General features: G+C 41.5%; 1 protein-coding gene across 1 annotated transcript in view; it reads right to left on the reverse strand.

Annotated features, from left to right (window-relative positions):
• Positions 1 to 6,567, reverse strand: part of Csmd1 (CUB and Sushi multiple domains 1) — a 1,596,626-nt gene that overhangs the window by 40,361 nt on the left and 1,549,698 nt on the right. The gene's annotated exons all lie outside the window — the stretch shown is intronic.

The raw sequence follows: 6,567 nt of genomic DNA on the forward strand, positions 1-6,567 counted from the left end.
AGAAGAAGAAGAAGAAGAAGAAGAAGAAGAAGAAGAAGAAGAAGAAGAAGAAGAAGAAGAAGAAGAAGAAGAAGAAGAAGAAGAAGAATTATTTCCACCTGGAAAATGGGTCTATGTAACTATTGATGAAATTTCAGAAGAAGGGACAGAGTTCATACATATGTCCAGTTTAAGAGATGTTCATTTGAGTCATGTGAAAACCACTATTAGAAAAAAAGACATCTCATAATAAGTAGGATGTATAATGAAGTTCAGGGAAGAGTCATATTGAAGGTGATGGGATCTATTGTGGAACAAGCTCACTGCTAGTCCAGGATGCCAAAAGATGTGAGATTGTGCCCATGAACTCTATGCTGGCAAGAGATGATAGAGGGAATAGATGGCTGCAGTTCTTGCTGAACTCACGGGGGTGAAGGACTGAGCAGGGAACATCCCTGTGGTCAGGGAGAGTAGAAAGGCAGGTCAGGTTTTCTCTGCTCAGCTAGGACCTGTTTACAGCTGNCCTCTCTCTGTCTCTCTCCCCATGCCCCTTCTTTCATTTTGTTACACGCAGTCAACTTCTTTTATATCTTCCCCATATATAGAAATGAGTTCTTTTTAACTCAATAGAACAAGAATAGACAATGTAGTTACTCTAGGAACCTGGGTTTGCCAAAGCAGCAGAGACCAATACTTTGGTTCCAAACATAAAGTCTGTGTAGGAGCCACATGTAGGTGGAAGTGGATGCATATATGCAGGTGAAGCTTTCTATGGCTGCCATCACTCCAACAGAGCAACCAGAGACCATCAGAACTGAGAGAAATATCACCCAATTATTGTCATGCTTCATTAGGCTTCACATCACCATTTTGCAGCAATTAGAATAGCAATCAGTATTTCTGCTTGGGACAACATTCTCCTTGTCTTNATCACCAAGCTTGTGACCAGGAAGTGGCATCATAGAGGTGAGGGAAAGCACAAACGGAATATGATGTACAATGAGAGATTATCAGTCTGATAGGGTTTACAGTCACCATGGCAGCAAATCCCTGGATGTGTTTTTGAGGGTTCATTGAGGGAGGAAGACCCATCCTATATGAGGGTGGTGCGATTTTTATGGGCCAGTTTCCCAGAACAGTTTCAAAGGAGAAAGCAAGCTGAGAACCAGCATTCATCTTTTTCCGTTTCCTGACTGTAGGTACAATATGATCAGCTGCCTCAAGCTCCCTGCCTTTCCTCCCACAATGGGCTCTACCTTCAAACTGTGAGCTGAAGTAAATCCTTCTTTGTAAGCTGTTTTGTCTCAGCAAGAAGATGAGTAGCTAAGAGGGGTGAGATCAGGAAGGCCACACTAGATTGCCAGCTCCATCATTTGGAAGGTTTCCTGGCCATCTGGACCTAGTTAGTTCTTCTCTATGCGTATTACTTCCCATACTTGAAAACTTAGTGTCATCAGCAGGTTTTCAAGTAAAACTAAATGCCCTTGTAGTTGGCAGTCCCGTCTCTGAGACCCACCACTGATGGTGTAATGGAAGGACACTGGCTGCAGAGCTGTCATCCTAGACCCTATCAGCAGCATAGCAAGCTCTCATGATGCTCAGTGGTGGTATTGCTCCAACCTCAGCCACAAGGACCATAGAAAACCCCATAGGAGCCACAGCACGATTTCATACAGGGTAGTAGCTGCTTCTAAGGTAATGGATACTATACCTAGTATCAAAATTACAGTCAGACCCTCAGAGATTACTAAGCCACTTATACCCAGACTATCATTCTCAATCAGTGGTTCTCAACCTGTGGAATGTGATCCTTTGAGAATCACATATCAGATACCCTGACTATCAGATATATTACGATTCTTTGTTTTTGTTTTTGTTTTTTATTTTTGTTTTTTCGAGACAGGGTTTCTCTGTATAGCCCTGGCTGTCTGGAATTCACTCTGTAGATCAGTCTGGCCTCGAACTCAGAAATCTGCCTGCCTCTGCCTCTGCCTCCCAAGTGCTGGGATTAAAGGCGTGCACCACTACTGCCCGGCACCTTACGATTCTTAACAGTAGCAAAATTCCAGCTATGGAGAAGCGACAAAATAATTCTATGGTTGGGGATCACCACACCATGAGGAGTTGTATTAGATGGTCACAGTGTTATGAAGATTGAGAACTACTGTTCTAGATAGTTCCAGGAGATTTGAGGGGCAGTTCTGAATGAGGACATTGGAAACCAGCCATCGGTTGCTGAAGAGGGTACATCTAACAAAGTCCCCAAACCTCTCTCAGTTAGACAACTTTGATTGGGAATACTCATTTTCAAACTCTACATGTCTCCACCAATATTTTAGTTTGCACATATCTTGAAGTGGCATACGCCTTTAAGTAATATTGTCAGGTATGTGTGTCCCTTAGGAGGCAAGTAGCAAGATGTACTACATCTGCAAGAAAAATTTCCCAGGGTATTGCACATTCAATTTGACTACCCTACTCTCTGCGGAACTAGCCTAACTGCTTAAAGACAACAGGGGATATACTTCAAAATCTTTGCACTTCCCACTTTTGCCAAATGGAAGAAAGAATCTACAGAATGATGTAGTAGTTTCCATTCCTAATTTGAATAAATGTAGATAAGATATCCTGGTTTCCTTTCTGTAGATAAGATCATCCTGGTTTCACCCTGACAAAAAGCAATGTAGAGGAGAGGAAGTTTATTTTAGTTCAGAATTCCAGCTCATAACCCATCACAGTAGGGGGTTCTAATTAGCAGGAACTTAAAATGGCTGGTCNTATCATGTATACAGTGGGCTGGGTCTTTGCATATTGTTTTACATAATTAGGACAATCCTCCACAGGCATGCCTACAGGGGAACCTGATCTACAACACCAGGCCAAGACTCTTTTCCCAGGTGATTCTTGTTTGTGTGNNGTTGACAGTTACTATTGACCATCACACTGGTGATCCCTGATGTGAAATAGCTGCTCACTTCCATTTCCATTCACATGTACAGAATAGCCACAACAACTTCATTTATAGGATTTAACTCAAAAACCAACAATAATATGTCAAAAAAATTAAGGAAGAAAAATCTCCCTCAGGTGAAACTTGAACTACATGCACTCTGAGTCCTGTTCTGAATTAAAGATGGCATTGTAATGTAATATTTGTTCGTTCTTTGACTGTGAGAGTCTTTTATAAAAGTCCTTACTGATGTCTTGGATTTGAGAAGTAAGGAAATGTACCTAGAAAGAGTTTATTGATCTCATCACCACATTGATGGGAGACTTTGTCCTGAGGGTTGTCTATGGAAATAGATGCTTTTCCATTTTGAGGGATGGCTGTTTCATTCCCCCAGTCCCCAGCCTACTGTATTGTCTTCTATGGTACCTTTGAGAAATCTAGTATAACTATGTATAGCAGTTAATTTTTATAGTATTGTTGGGATGTAATTCCATGACAAAGGTATTATATATTGACATGACAAAGGTATTCTATATTGACATTATAATGACATGACACCTAAATAGGAAAGCATTTATTTGGGCTGGCTATAGTTTGGGAGAGAGATGAGTCTGTTATGTCAGGGAAATGTGGCCATAGGCAACAGACACAGCATGGGCAACAGAAAGATCTTTTATCCTAAACAAAATCCGGAAGTAAAGAAAGCTCACTGGGATTGTGAAGAGTCTTTAAACTCACAAAGCCCACCTCCAGTGACAGATCTCCAAAAGACAAAGCCTTCCCAGCCAGTGCCACTAACTGGGACCAAGTATTCAAATATCTGCTCTACATTCTGGTCTCTGCTTTACATTCTCATTCAAATCATCATGAGCTGGGAATGAAGTAAAGAATCAGGTATAGTCCCCAGAGACTGACTATAGATGGACAGACAGACATGCAGAGGCTCAAAGAGTGCATGTCTTGCATGCTGGAGACACGTTGGAAGGCTGGTAATCCTAAATCATACAAAAAACAAACTATAGGCCACACACCAGAGGGCATGTGCCATACGTGAACACTGCACACTTTATCTAAGGAACTTTCTCTTTTTAAATTTTGGCTTTCTTATCTACAGCGATTCTGGTACCAAGTCCCCAGAGGGATGAGCAGGGCAAGGACAGGTGAACAAAAATCTCTGGGGTTTTGGAATGGAGTGTGAAGAGTTGGAAATGTAAGTTCAACAACATTGTGCTGATTCTATAGAACCCCTGCCCGTGAGTGTACTGCACAGAACCTTACCTGTGGTGAAGGGCAGCACTCGTGGAGGAGAGAACATCTTACAAGGAGGTGCAGAGTGAACCCCTCTGCTCTACAAGGAGACACAAGGACCCTGTCATGTACATCTCTACTCTCTCCCCTGAGACCTTTCTTGCCTGCAGCTCCCCTTCCACTCTGTCATTGTCTGTCACTGTGAATATTCAACATGCCTGTGAGGATTAAATTGTAACCATTTTTAGAAAATCTACAAACCAAATGTCCAACCTTAGCACTTGCCCAGCTATTATCAGTATTTTCTGCTGACAATGGAATACTGAGTCTTAAAAATATCCCGTCTCTTAGGAGAGTCAGAATGACAGGCTGTATGATGAGATGCCATCTGTGTAGTGAGCATCTTTGAGCTAAGCCAGGCTTATATGGACAATGGATACCAGAGCCATTTTNAANACCCTTCTTAAGTATTAACAAGTAGTCATAAAATATCAAGTGGATCAGATCTGTGAACGNCATGAAAGCTAGTGCTGGCATTAAACATCCATGGATGTTTTGAAATCTGTGTATCTGTCCATGTTAAAAAGAACACTGCAGAGTACTGATGTGTGAGTCTGTTTTACTTCTAAGTATAATTTGCANTNGTGATGCTGAGCAATTTTTCGTTGCCACACAAAGGCAATGGCCCCTGAGAACATGAAGTCCTGTGGAGGACAAGANTTTGACCAGCTATGCTACCCCAGGTGNCTCTAGTGGCAACATCGACCAAGGACCTAACTCCTTTGTCATATGATATACTTTTGTCAATTGTCAAGAATGCGGGGGCAAAATTGGAGGATTTGNGTTTGAGGACTCTGAACTGGTCACCTTCCTAAGACACCAAACATACTTCACAGAAATATGGGAGAGCAGACATCTTCATGGAGGAGAGAAGAAATTCCCCTCTTCTAACAAAATCACTTTTCCTGTAATGACACCAAACATTTTTCCTGGCTATTTTATTAAATATTTTACATAGACCTCTCAAAATCTATAAGGTATTTAAAGAATACATTTCAATTTTATTCCCCTCAATCTACAAAAAAAGTCTAAAATACAGTTTTGAATGATGAGGTTTAGCTACATCAGCCTTGGTGAATGTCACCACATTCTGCTCACAATAGGATGCATGGCTTCCTAGTCATTGTGGTTCCACAAATGCGAACCTACTTCAAACAGCAACCCATTGTACTGGAAAGTTGAGGTTTTTGTAGAGGGTCCCCTATCAGAGGCNTCTTTGACAGCAAGGATTGAAGAGGTAACCCAGTAGGGGAGCTGAGGGCTCACTCTGTGCTAGGAAAATCTATATGCTATAAGTGCATTATCAAGAGAATAACACCTTTACAACAGGGGCCCTAGATTATAAGCGTACCCCTTTATTCTAGCTTTTGTGCTCACTGTTGGGTTCAAGGGAGATTACTACAAAAGGAGATAAATACAAGAAAATAATTAAGAGAACACTGTGATCATAAAACTTTCCTGATGGGTTAGGAGGCACCTGGTAGGGGAGATGTGGGGTCTGTGTCCTTGTAGCATAATGATCCAGACTAGATTGCTATACAGCTTTGTGCCTTACAGATGGTAACAGAGAGCAAGTCCTCAGTCACTTAGAGCATTCTAGAGGCCACAGTCCCAGTACAGGAGNCATCCATAATATGCTCTTGGAATTATGTGAGGTTGTGACACATATCTGTATGCCTTCACATTGAGTTCATCTGCAAGGACACACACACAAACACACACACACACACACACACACCAGCCTTACTTAGAGCCTCAGATTAGGGACTTTGAACAGGACCAGATTCCATTCTCAAGTATGAGCCAAGAAAATTGCCCTACCTCTCCTTAAATACAGCTTTTACATAGAAAATTCCATAAGACATGATTAGTGTATAATCATCCTTTTAAATACTGACTCATTTCTATTCAATGGCCAGAAATACTCTTCACTAGCGGACACCACTAGACACATCTAGAGTACCAGATACAAGATAGAGTATCTCTTCTACCATAATCAGAAAAGACCATGCAAAGCAAAATATTCCTCTGGGTACTCATCAAGATAAAGAGGGGACTTCCCACNCACAACCTGTACCAAACATCCACCATCACATCTTATATAATGCTGGGATTCACATGGGTTGGGACTCAATACAGTTTGGATCCACAGAAACCCTGGGGACAAAGAACAAACAGGTGGACAGGTCTCTTCTGAAGTGAGGATCCATTATGATGCTAATCACATCCACCATGATAACTTGATCTGTCATGGAGATGGCTTTTATACTTAGTCTGAAACCTAACTTTCCAGTATACTGCGTCTACAGTTACTAACCATGTTGTTAATA

This window comes from Mus caroli, chromosome 8, assembly GCF_900094665.2.
Source record: "Mus caroli chromosome 8, CAROLI_EIJ_v1.1, whole genome shotgun sequence".
In the NCBI taxonomy this organism is placed as follows: Eukaryota; Metazoa; Chordata; class Mammalia; order Rodentia; family Muridae; genus Mus; species Mus caroli.